The following is a 14,497-nucleotide window of genomic DNA, read 5'->3' on the forward strand; positions in this document are numbered from 1 at the left end:
AAATCTATAGAGCAGAGCATTTTTGTTTTTTTGTAGCCCTATTTTAGAATATTATATAATTTAAACTTGTTGAAATGAAGTTAGTTTAAAATTTGTCAAAGTAAGCTTTAAGAATTCTTTCTTTTAATTAAGATTTATTATGCATGTCTCTATACATAGTATGCGACGCGTAACAGTTTATAAGTAGGTGTTCTCTTATATATGCATTTGATACGGTGCATTTGTTATGGATATTAAGCAGACTCCATTTATGAAATAAAATCTATAGAGCAGAGAATTTTGATTTTTTTTGTGTATCAATTAAAAATGAAGATTCAAATATTTTTCACTTCAAACGATAAAGTAAAACTTCTTCAAAACTTATATATTATGTATAGTTCGGCGTCCGCAATAAAGAAGCCAAGGAAAGTGTGTATCTCTTCTTCACAAATACGTATTTCATTGAATCTCGATATTTATCATATTATCATGATAATTCCAAGATTAAAGTTGGAAATTGCAATATTAAAATTGATAATTCCAAGATTAAAGTCGACAATTTGAAAAAAAATAAATAAAAAGGATGACCCTAATACACTTTTGTAATAAATGGAATTACATATTAAGTAAATGGCAAAAGTATCATCTTTCATCAATCAATTCTTTGGCAGATTCAGGGGGGGTCCGGGTGTTGGAACCCCCATTTTTTCGCCTATCAATGCATTTGAATAGGGACATATAGTTGAAACCCCCCTTTTGTCCTGGGTTGGGAACCCCCTTTTTTAAAATGGCTTGATCTGCCCCTGCTCATAGACCGTAACTCCCAAATAACATACAGAAAAATCGTCAAAAACTTAACACGAATTTTGTTGATATAACAATATTAAATTATCAGAATTCGATAAACGATACACAAACTGTGTCTTTTGTATATAAATATTCTAATAACTAGATTCATCCGTCGGAAAACTAGGTTATTATAAGAGATTTGCTGTTGTTTGCTTAACCTCCAGTGGTAAATATTTCATGCATATTTAACTTTACGAAAAAGCGATGATTTCAATTTTTCCATTGTGAACGTTCCATTTCAGTGAAGCGACTTTCTAGGCTCGGGTTTCCTTTCCTATTTTCTTGATAGAGAGTTTCTACTTGCAATGACCTGCTTTTGTACGCGCGGGGAATCATGATAGATTAATGTAGGATGTTTGAGTTTTGAATTTTGAATTTTAAATTTGAATTTTGAATTTTGAATTTTAAATTTTAAATTTTGAATTTTGAATTTTAAATTTTGAATTTTGAATTTTGAATGATCTTTCTCGGCTTTCGTACAGATAATATAAGACTTCTGCGGAATTGTAACTAAGGTAAACTATTGAACCTATGATAAACATCATCACACTACTTTTGTAACGTTTTTATTATGATACTTGATGAAATAAATCCATCGAACTTCATGTATCAATAACATTATGAGTAAGGTTAAAACTCCTTAGTGCTAATATTGTATACTGTAAATTCAGATTCGTTTTGTAATTGCGATAATGTAGCTTTAGACTGAAAAGCGATTTTGATTTTTGCGATATTGAGAAAAATCCTGTTTAAGTACAGCTCTTTATAAGAACCAGGCAGAGTGCCATATACATGTGATACATGGGGGTATCATATTTTATCTATAATTGGCCTAGTAGAAGCATTAAATAAATACTGCTCAAAAAATAATTTTGAGTGGGAAAATATGAGTGGTTGCCATGGTAACGAACACACTATTTTTGGGTTGTTAAGTGTGGTCAAATCTTTTAAAATCAGCTAAATCACCACAATTCAGAGCCAGATTATGAACAGAATCATGCATTTTTCATTAATGTTCAAATGTAACATTGATACAACTTGGTTTAAGCTTCATTTTAGTGAAGATTGCATGTCAAATAAATTTGTAAATTTTGGAAAAAAAATTGCGAAAAAATGCATATTTTCAACTTTTCTGAAATTGGGATTTTTGCGAAATTATCGGTGTTTTTCAGAAAAGTCCAAATGTGTACAGAATACTTAGCACTGTAGTTATGATGTTTGGATGCTACTTTACCAAATTAAATAGAAAAATACGTGGGATTTTCTTTAGTTTTATCACCATAGCAACCGATTTTTTCCTTGGAAACGGAGTTTTTATTTGCAGAATATTGCAGTTTAAGATCTTAAATGTCCTGAATTATTTCATGACCGATAGGAAAATACATAAAAGCTAACACGAACTTTAAATTGCTATCGTCAAGTGCTGTCGACTGCAATTGTTGCCATGGAAACATATATTATCCATAGCAACATCTACTCAAAAACTGCATAAATAAAAAATTATGTAAAAAAATACATAGAAAGAGGGTGTTTATTTACAAATTTGAATATGAATTCATTCTTTGCTTCACTCACAGTCTCGTCTGGGTTTTTATCTTGAGATTGTTCAATAAAAGTAATATATAATGTAACATTGGTTTGGGGGGGGGGGGGGTGGCCGGGTTGGAAAGGGGAGGGGGGTATGTTGATTTTTTTAAATGTTGCATACAAGTAGATACTTGAAAAGATAATTGCGTTTGGTTGGACTTTGTTTTGAGTTAATCATCTAATAATCAATTTTTGAAAGTTAACAGATGATGAACTTCATGGGATTGCAATAGCCGGGCCAACCTGGTTTATGGTAAGGCAAGATGGATATGGCCCAAACAATGTAAGACAATTCTTAATTTCTAAGGGCACCCACCAGTCTGAGGTGTTATTCCACCAGCATAAATCACAAAATTTACCTGTAACATAATATTAAGCTGTACAAACCAATGATAGAATCATTTGGTCAAAGCATTTCTAGACTGAAACAGAAGTGTGATGGACGGACGGATAGACGGACAGGCAAATTTAACTCATTTTAAGTTGGTGGTGACTTAAAAAATAAAAATAGTCAATTGGTGATCGCTAATATCAGAAGTGTGTGTGTGTGTGTGTGTGTGTGTGTGTGTGTGTGTTGGGGAGGGGGGTTCAGCTGAAGCACACTTCTTATCCTTCTGAAACCCCCTCCTCTCCTTTAAGATAGTAAACATGTAAAAAGGTATCAATTTTTTTCGGTTGAATCTTTAAAAAATTGTTTTGCTATTCTCAAGTTTTTTTAACCTTTACACGAATTACGCCCCTATTTTCTGTATCTGTCTCTGTAACCTTTATAAAAGACTGCATTAATCCCGAGATTTGGAATGAAACCACTAAGCTGAGAATGTCTGCATAAATACAAGATTAATAACAGTAATAATTTGAAGACAAATTTCACACATAGTTTTATTCAATTAACTGCAACACTAGAAACAGCGCATTATACCAATCTTATTTTTCTTTGGAATTATCAATGCTTTCCAGTGCCAACAAGTTGTAAGCATTCATGAATACAAGACTTTAGTGTCCCATGTGAAATAAAAAAATAAATTTCCAATGCCCTGCGCATTGCACACATTTGATCGATTTAAACACTTTTATGGCGGCACCTGCACCGCAATTTGGGGGGGGGGGGACGTTGTAGTCGGTTTAACCCATGTCCGTCAATACATTAGTCGTCACAAAGTTGGTTTCCTTTTTCTAATTTTAGTTTGCCTCAACAAAATCTTATGAAACATGTATACACATTGCTTATTACTACAAAACAGATATCAAGTTTGAATTTTGTTAGTTTCACTGACAACTGTATAATTTGCCAAAAATGGCCTGGTTAACTATAGAAATTTCTTAAAGTGACCATTTAATCTTGGGAGAACCTTTCTGGAGCCCTTTTTTCTGTCATACATACAATATTATATTTTTCGACTTTCGTGTAGATTTTTTTTTATCTTTTCTGTTAATTTAAAAACGGAAGATGGGGTATAATTGTTAATGAGACAACTCGCTACAGGAGACCAACATGACACATAAATTATATTTATCATACGTCTTTCAACAATGAGCAAAACACCATGCCAAATAGTCACCTGTAGAAGGTCCCGAAATGACAATGTAAAACAATTCAAACAAGAAAACCTAACTGCTGAACTTTGGTGTTGGGTTTATATCTTAATTTTTCATGAATTTGTGATATGACATTGAGAAGTTATTGATATTTATTCTTTGAAAACGCGACGGGCGTAACATGCGCTCATGCTGCAGTTGATTATTTTTATTTAATGGAATAACACCACTTTCAAAGCCTAGGATCAGCCCTAAAGGTATGAGTACATTTAACCTGTGCAGTATATCTGAGGTAGTTGATGTACACCTTAGAGTAATAACAAAGAGATTTTACCTTTGGTATGTGTGAAGTGTTCTTAAAAGACCATGACTTTATATGTTTTCTTTTGGTCTGTCAATCCATCTGTCTGTGTTTGTCATCTTCAGTTTCAGCTTGGAAATGCTTAAGAAACCAAATATTTCTATTATCGGTTTGTAAGCTTATATTTATAAGTGAGATTTCAAGTTGGGCTTCTTGCTGTTTTTTTTTTTTTTTTTTTTGTGAGAGTTATTGCGCTAGGCAAATTAGAATTTTGCCAATTTTCCTTATAAGGATTTATGAAATATTCAAACAAAAACTACCTAACCTTCACCCCTCCCCCAAAATGCCACAGTGTATATATTTCAAATTTGTTGAGTCTTCAAAAGGAGCAAAGACAGGACTGAGAGTTAAACAGATTAAAGCATGCAGTGATATTCCCATTAGAAAAATGAAAATTATCAACATACTTGTATGTATTTTTTAACATAAAATTATATTAAACATCTTTTGATTGGATGTTTTTTGGGGTGATATTTGTTACCATGACAACTGTTGTAATAATACTTAACCGTTGTAGAAAAGATTTAGGGTATATATATGCTTCTGTGTATTTTCATAAAGGTTTGGAAACAATTGGGAACATTGCAATCCCTATACTGCAGAATTCAAAAAAAATAAATCTGTTTCCATGGGATACGTTAATATGGTGATAAAGTTCAAGAGAGCCCCTCGCAATATTTTATTTATTTTGTTCGAGTATATTCAAACTTTGTTACTACAATGCTAGCTATAATGCTTTACTTATTTGCACTTTTCAAGAAAAAAAAAAAAAACACACGAGAAAATTTGATAATTTCACAAAACTCCATGATTCATGAAAAAGGAAAATATGTGGGGTTTTTTGTATATTTTATGTATATAATATATTTTAACAAAAAATCTAAAAGTCGGGTAGAACTGCAATCTGAAGGAAGTATGCTTCTCAGTTTCAAATTAATTAACTAGTTAATATCTATAGGGGATTAATAAAGAAATCAAAAAAGTAAAAAAAATATACAGGTCAATGTGCTTGTTTTCGAGATATTAGTCTGCAATTTTGGCAGGAAAATATTCTCTCTTGACTTTTCATGGCTTTATCATTGACAAGTTTACATTCTCAAAAACTATCAAAGAATAATTGAAATTTAATAAGACTTTTACAGGTGGCTTATCATTATACATGTAAAAGATTAAAAAAAGAAAAATGAGGGTCAAAGCCATTTTTTGTAAGGCATTCAAAGAATAAAACCTGATGTTTCCAAAAATCTGACAAAAATCCAAAAACATGACAAGTAAACTACAATGTACCTCAACTAAGCTCTGAACCAAAAACCAAGTTATATCGATGTTATATATGAAATTTCTGAAGAAAAAAAATGATTCTATTTATAATCAGGCTCTCCGACCAAACGTTATCTTTTCAAGAATCTACATGTATGATATTTTAAAAAAAAGAAACCTATCCCCCTTTTTTCTAACCTTCCAACCCCAGTATTACATTATATATTACATTTGTTGAACCTTATGAAAAGAACAGAAAAGATTGAGTGAAGCAAAGCATGTAGTCATATTCCAATTTGAAAATAAACCCCCACTATTTATGTTTTTTTTTCATACATTTCTATTTATGCAGTTTTCAAGTGAATGTTGCTATGGATAATAAGTGTTTCCATGGCAACAATTGAAGTCAACAGTACTTGACGATAGCAATTTGAAGTGTGCGTTAGCTTGTATGTATTTTCCTATCGGTCATGAAATAATTCAGGACATTTAAGCTCTTAAACTGCAATATTCTGCAAATAAAAACTCCGTTTCTAAGGAAAAATCGGTTGCTATAGTGACAAAACTAAAGAAAATCCCACGTATTTTTTTATTTAATTTGGTAAAGTAGTATCCAAACTTCATAACTATAGTGCTAACTATTCTGTACACATTTGGACTTTTCTGAAAAACACCAGAGAAAATTTGATAATTTCGCAAAAATCCCAATTTCAGAAAAGTTGAAAATATGCATTTTTTCGCAATTTTTTTCCAAAAAATTACAAATTTGTTTGACATGCAATCTTCACTAAAATGAAGCTTTAACCAAGTTGTATTAATGTTGCATATGAACATTAATGAAAAATGCATGATTCTGTTCATAATCTGGCTCTGAATTGTGGTGATTTAGCTAATTTTTAAAAGATTTGAACACGCTCAACAACCCAAAAATAGTGTTACCATGGCAACCACTCATATTTCCCCACTCAAAATTATTTTTTGAGCAGTATTCATTTATTGCTTCTACATTGTTCTACTAGACCAATTATAGATAAAATCTGAAACCTTCATGTATCGCACTCTGCCTGGTTCTTACAAAGAGCTGTACTTAATTCATATAAAATATTTCAGAGTACGAGTTAAGTTATTATGATTCTAACCCTGTCGCGTTTTTCGCAATAAAAAAACTTCACGATTAACTCTAAATTTACAGAAATTTGTAAACGAATCAAAATACTTTTTTTCTAATCTTTTTCTAATTAATCTTTTTTTCTTATTATAAGTTATTTATTTATCAAATATGCTTCACTAATTGGCCAAAATAGACAACTTTCGAGTTTGATGCATTACCGTCAAAAACTTCGGTTTGAGTGAATATCGATCATGCGTTTAATGGCGTCGTGACTTCCGTTCCTATGATGAGCTATTCGTTAAAATGATAATGCTCTATTGCACGAATTTGTTTATCAAATTAAATTCTTATAACTGATATTCAGCACTGCTTTAAAAGGGAATTGTGCTAGAGTTCTTACGGAACAAATATTTTTTCTAGTTTATTCTGCATACTAACGATTAAAAAGACGCTTGATGAACTTTGAAAGCGCAGGGATACAGGCCGCCTCCTCTATCTGGTAAATTACATCACATAGACATACAAAATTGACGAACATTTCCGGTGTGGAACACAACTTGAAAAGGACTATCAGATAGACAAAATAACAGGTGTTCTGATTGAGCATTAATCATGTTAATTTTTTGATGATTTATTGTTTTTTTTTTAAATATCTACCTTGGGACATGACCATGTAGCTAAATAGCTGAAAAGTAGGTGCTCCGGTATGTGATAAAAACACACTTTTGTTCTACTGTTTATTTTCAGGCATTATAAAATCATGCAAATCGCTCGACTCAAACTGGCCTATTTTTCAGATGATGTCTTAAATGCGTAAATTTCCTACAATGAGACATCAGTATAAATAAAGCTAGATAGAGGTATAATATCAATTCATATGTGTTATTTGCTTTTTATTTGAACCTTACGGTTTCCTATAACTGCTTACTCCATCATTTGAATAGCTGTCTCGCTGGAAATCATACCACAACTATCATATTAAATGCGCATGACTTGTCTGGAAATTATCATCATATGTTGTGTGTCTATTATTAACAACTGTGAAAAAGAGCATGCAATGTATGGATATGTCTAGAGTTATGTAAATAATATTCGATTGACAACATCTGGATTGTTAAGAGAGTACTTGGATTACAATTGAAGATATACCTCAGACGCGCTTATACATCAAGCTCATGTAAAAATGTTAATGTGAATTTCATATAAATTTAAATTCACATGAATATAACGTGAATCGAGATTTACCCGAATTTCACGTGAATTAAGATTTACCCGACTTTCACGTGAACATTACAAACAAAATGGTCTATTACATGATTGAATTTTATTTGGAAAATTAGAAATATTAATTTAGTTACTTTAAAACAGTCCATGAATTTCGCGTGAAAAAAATGACATGTGACTTTTACGTGAATTTCACCTAGAGTCACGTGAAACTTACATGACCTGATTTAACGTGTGTTTCACGTATTAGCTCGTTTGAGATGAATTTTACTGGAATTTCTAGTAAATTGCCTGACTAGAGATATATGTAAAGGTTTTATTATGACATTTGAAACATTACATACGAATATAGCATATACTTTTTACGCCAAATTAAAAATGCACGTAATATAGCTTATGTTCCTTTGTCATGAGTACATGTTAGTTCATTGGCATTTCCTTGGATATTCTGACACAGTCATTTATTACATAATTTGTATTACAAATCTCAAAATAAAATACAAAGAGTCAACTTATGTAGGTAATTGTGTTATTTATATCATTAATATTCGTTGTTCATTTCCTTGTATTAATTTAGTACAATACCTTTCATCAATCATTATATGCATGTTTAAAGCTATATATTTATTTTTATATATTAATTTAAATTCCTAAAATGAAACTTTTGTTAGTGACAGTCAATCAAATTTAAGCTTTAAATCGTACTACCTATAGTAGTTCAAGTTCTTTGTGAGAAAATATTTCCAGTGTATATAATGTGTGAATCTTATGATGTAATGTTTACTGTATCCGTTTCTAAAATAAACAGACGAAAAATTCATGATTTTTTTTAAAATTATGTAAGAAATATTATGTAATATGTACTATTTTTTTTTTTATAAATTTACGATATAGGTATTTAAGACCTAATAGAGACAGTCTGATCGAAAAATCGCCCGTTATTTCACGATTCAGTGAGTTTTCAACTCGCACACAAAACACACCTGGATTTAGCGGTATCTAAACCTCGCACTTTGATAATCAATAACAAGAGATGGCTATACATGTATCAATGGAAAAAGCAAGTATGATATACTACAGCACCATGACGAAATCACACAACAGAAACAAAAATCATCGAACGGTACACAACGCACAACGTCCTGAATCATCCATACGTTGGTTATACCCACGTTAATTCAAGTAAGCATTTACAACTAATTTGATTTTCAAATTGTAAATTTTCATATCTAAATTACGATTCTCGATTGTTGCATATATTGTTATCTTTCAAACAAAAATTTCATTGCACATCAGAAATGATTGCACTTACAGTGAAAATGTTTCACATTTAGAATTAAAACGAATCGCATTAAGTTATCAATAGTATAGGGGTTATGGATTCATCTGGTTTAGTTTCATTGTGTTGGACTTTAATTCTTTTATTTTACACAAAAAAGCTCTATTTAAATGAAATTTTGTTAAAAAATACATTCAATTATTTTGTTGGTATTTCCAAAAAGTTTTCCCATAATCCTTTATTCTACAACAGTAATTCCCCGCGTACGACAGTAAAAACTAACTACATTTTGTAACTAGTTTCGTACTTTATATACACTGACCTCTGTACATGTATATACATTGTCAATAAACGACTGAATTTTACGAAATTGTTTTATATAATATTTGAAAATTTGCCACTGAACTGAAATACGCTATATATGTATGTATATATCAGCAGAGAACACTGTTGGGTGTTGGGTGTAATTTTCAGACTTATATATATATTAAGCAATGAAATATTAAATGACAGAGCAAACGACATACATTGTTTTAAACCCAAGTAGGTGAAATTACAAGACGTATGTTTAATTAAGTCTAGGTAATTTTATCACCGGTAACATTTACATTAACAATCTATTTAGCTACATTTTTGCACATGCATGAAAAACTTTATATGTTTATGTTTCTACGTACTTTAATGCTCCGATAATGTTTTATGAATCATTAAGGTCTAACGATAGTTCATTTCAAATATTTTGAATATTTATAATATAGGGTTATTGTATGAATATTGGGGAATATTGCCCCGAGTCGAATTTTGTATTGCACGAGCTTGCAAGTGCAATATATGTTCTACGAGGGACAATATTTACCAATATTCATGCAATGACCCTTTAATTGTATAGCAATATAATATTTGATAGTAAAAAATTGTTTAAAATAAGATTTTGACGTTGATGACGTCATGAATTTTGAAGAAGATTTATTGCACTATTGCAATATTGGAATTTATTGCACGCTAACTTTTCGTTACTTTCTGTGGGAAATATTATATTGCTATGCAATAATATATAATAGTTTTTGCATGTGCATGCATATATAAATAAATAAGAACGTAAAGAGAAAGGTATTTTCAAAAAATCAATCAACATTATATCGAATGAATTAGAAATATGTGACACTGTACAATCGAAAGATACGAATGTGTAATCAGCAAAAAAGACGTTAAATAGCAGTCGGATTTTTACATTACTAAATGTTTAAGTTCTGGTTGAGGGGTTATTCACTTATGAATTTTATTTAGAATTTAATACACTCTGATAAGTTTGATCTTTTTAATGAGTTTGCTCCAAGTAGGGGGTATTGCTTTACTCTTCACCACTAATTAGAAGAACAATTTTAATAATTTCTTTAACGTTTGATCCCCTTTTTGATATATACATATAATATATATTAAAAAGGGATCAAACATTAATTAAAAGAAATAATATAACCATATCCGATATACTATATCCCACATTATTAGACCCTTCCGTATATCATCAGTCCATTCATATGTATTTTCACTTACTGGATGTTTTTGAAAACTGCATTTAAAACAAATGGACAACAGGTAGCTCCAAATAAAACTGATAGCGGACTTGTATTCATTCCTATCTTTATTTCCTCTTTATAGAGATTACATGAATTATATAATCATGAACAATACATTAAAACATCAATAACAGAACATATAAACTATAAAGTTGTGAGCAATACGCAATATTTACATATAAATGAAAATGATCATCAAAAGAGTTTATATCGCGTGCTGTCGATATTACATGTGCTAGCATTACACTATATTGTTCAATTGACGATTGTATTCGGATGCAGATTTTGTTACATGGTAGTAGCAATGTCGCTTGAATTACTCTTAAGTCGGAATCACTGAGCATAGTTGAAGGGTTTTTTCCTAGACATATTGTATATAAAGATTCATCATCACATTCACTTAGTTCAACATAGAGATCCAGACAAAAGATTTCTATTATTAATTCCATCCATGTGCTGTGCATATTTGATGTACACGTACAGCCAAAGCATGCATGTACGAAAACGACAGTGAACGGACGATCGCAAATTTCACAAAATTTGAAAACATGGTTAGGAGCGTTAGATATAAGTTTTCCGACAAACAATGTAGTGCGAATTTCAGAGCTGTTCTAGGGGAATTTCCACACATGAGCTGCAGATACGGGTTTATGAATATATTTGAACCTCTTAAAGTCATTGTCCGAATTAATGCGAATCAGCCAGTAATTATCATGTTTTGATTCAACTGCATTTACAACAATACGTTTCCATTGCAGCTTATCAGGAAAGTTGCCATCACTAATATAGGATATAAGAAATTCATACAGATTATATTTACATAGAATGTTGAATATGTCCGGAATAAATCCAATATGGTTTCGTCCGTTTAACATGTACGAAAAAAGTCTTTGTAGAAAGATTTGTTTTGCAAGACAAGAGTTTTTCGTTTTACAAAGTTTTCCAAAGAAATATAGTTTACGTTTTTCAATGTCACAGGTTATATTACGTAGTCCAACCATGCTTTCACACATATCTGATCTTGTTGACGTCTTAAACTTTTGTACGTGTTTTACAACAAAATGCTGAAGTCTATTCAGTAATGTAATATCTTGGTTCGTCAGGTCACACCAAACTTCACGGCAATATAAAAAAGTAGGAATTACTAATGACTTGTACAGTTTGACGAGAACTAAAGGATTCGTATTATCGCCTCTTAAGTTGGCAATTGCAAAATAAGTGTTTCTACCCTTCCTACAAGCTTTTGTCGTTCGTGCAAATGCGTTTAATTTTCCGTTTAGTTCAATGCCTAGATGGATATGACTGTCTTCAACAGGTACAGATTCTTGGTTAATTTTCCAGTCATAGTCTGTTTTTATTGAGGTTTTTGAGAATTGAATACATGATTTCTTTCCGTTGAACTGAAACCCCCATTTATTTGAATGGTTTGTACATATATCCAGCATGTGTTGTAAACGCTGCGGTGGTGTAGCAATACATGTAATATCGTCAGCAAGTTAGGGTGCGCAACATTTTATACTATTAACACCAGTGACTTTATAACATATTTCCAATTCATTAATTAGGTCATTGATAAATACTAAGTATAAAAAAAAAACAAGAAAATAACCTTTCTCTGTTAATCTCCGGTTTAGTTCATATACAAACACATTTAGTTCTGTGTACATATATGGAGGTATATTTACTCATATTATACCTCAGTTTGTACTCCTTTTTCTATATAACATTATATATGAATAAAATTAACATTTTTACGAAATTCTCTAAAAAAGAATATTAACCGGTTAATATTAAAGACTATTATCCTGTTAATAGTATTTTTACTGGAATTTTTCGAAGGTAGTAACTTTAAAACAATGTCTCCAAATATCTACTAGTTTCTTTGGGGAAAAGAAGACAAACAGACAAACAATAGTACACATGACACAACATAGAAAACTAAAGAATAAGACTGTAAGACTATCAATTACTATAAGTTATATTTTATATTTTCACCCGAATAGCCATTTGGAACACAAATGTTCTTGTATCACTGTGGAAACATTTATACATTTTTCGTGAATATCAGTGCATAAAGTGCATGAACTATTATCAGATTAAGTTTTCATATGTCAGTGAACTTACTCCATTTGTAAGATATGAAACGTGAGTTAAATATTTTATATAACAATTTAAGATGGTTACCTAATATAAAGGTCGATCTTTTTCCAGAGACTGGGGATATATGTCAATGTGTCCTTTCTTTTGCGATTTACAAAAAATAAATGAGGCATGTACATTACCACGCCAAATAAAAGTGTAGGTTCCTTGTTGTGAGTAACATCAATTTGTGAAATTGCATTATCATGACATCCAAATAAAGCGTGTTTTCTTTTAAATCTTATTCTATATCAAACACTAGAAATGAATTAAGGTCTAGTTACAGAAAATGGCTTATGTCACAGATTTTCTTTAACATTTGACACACACTTAAAGCTGGTTGAGCTGCATCTAAAATTTGCAAACAAAAATAATGTATGTTTCCTTTTTATGAAATATTGATTAAATCCTTTCAAAATAGATGCCGATTTGTATAGAATGCACACATAGTCGACGACAAACCCTTTTAAATTTGATTTTAACTCATACCTTTTACCGATTGAATAATACACTTCCCCAAAAAAAGTCGGCGACCACATGATTAGTTGATATCATTAGAATGGAAATGTTAGTATTAACAACATATAGTTTAAAAAAAATCTAAGGAGTAAAACATGAAATTTTATGTATTTAAGGAAAATTGATGAACGTTTTAATGCTCTTCAAATTTGTACTTGATTGGCTCTACAACTATTTTGATATGCGCGTCACTGATGAGTCTTATGTAGACGAAACGCGCGCCTGGCGAACTAAATTACAACCCTAGGCCTGGTACCTATGATAACTATTTACACCACTGGGTCGATGCCACTGCTGGTTGCATTGACGTTTCGTCCCCGAGGGTATCACTAGCCCAGAAGTCAGCACTTCGGTTTTGACATGAATATCAATCATGTGGTAATTTTTATAAATCTCCTGTTTACGAAACTGGCGTACTAAATTATAATCCTGGTACCTTTGAGAACTATTTACACCACCGGGTCGATGCCACTGCTGGTGGATGTTTCGTCCCCGATGGTATCACCAGCCAAACAGTCAGCACTTCGGTGTTGACATGAATATCAATTATGTGGTCATTTGTATGTATTTCCTGTTTACAAAACTTTGATTTTTTCGAAATACGTAGGATTTTTCTTATCCCAGGAAAAGATTACATAAGCCGTATTTGGCACAATTTATTAAGAATTTTAAATCCTCAATGCTCTTCAAATTTTTACTTGTTTGGCTTTACAACTATTTTGATATGAGCGTCACTGATGAGTCTTATGTAGACGAAATGCGTGTCTTGCGTACTAACTTATGATCCTTGTATCTTTGATAACTATTTCGTCGATTTCATGTGCTTCTTCTACAAATATTTACCTAATTATATGTACTAAGATCGATGATAGCAACTTTGCCCTTACGTTGGGCAAAATTCCATACTGTAACGTCGTATATACCTTTTTTAATAGAATGCGATTATTAACATTGTAGACAAAAAAAAGATAAAAGTATTGATGTTTCGATTTTCAGATATAATTTAACTAGACAAGTTATATGCAAAGTTATACCAAAATTTGTGTTTGTGACATAGTGTTAAGAATGAACAT

The 14,497-nt window shown here is 31.2% G+C and overlaps 1 protein-coding gene across 1 annotated transcript in view; it reads left to right on the plus strand.

The window, feature by feature from the left end:
- Positions 1-8,923: 8,923 nt before the first annotated feature.
- LOC143058835 (uncharacterized) overlaps positions 8,924-14,497 on the plus strand; it is a 57,782-nt gene continuing 52,208 nt past the window's right edge. Inside the window, exon 1 of the mRNA XM_076232311.1 lies at positions 8,924-9,092. The gene's annotated coding sequence lies outside the window, so the exon portion shown is untranslated. The remainder of the gene's footprint in view (positions 9,093-14,497) is intronic.

The sequence above is a fragment of the Mytilus galloprovincialis genome, chromosome 14 (assembly GCF_965363235.1).
Source record: "Mytilus galloprovincialis chromosome 14, xbMytGall1.hap1.1, whole genome shotgun sequence".
In the NCBI taxonomy this organism is placed as follows: Eukaryota; Metazoa; Mollusca; class Bivalvia; order Mytilida; family Mytilidae; genus Mytilus; species Mytilus galloprovincialis.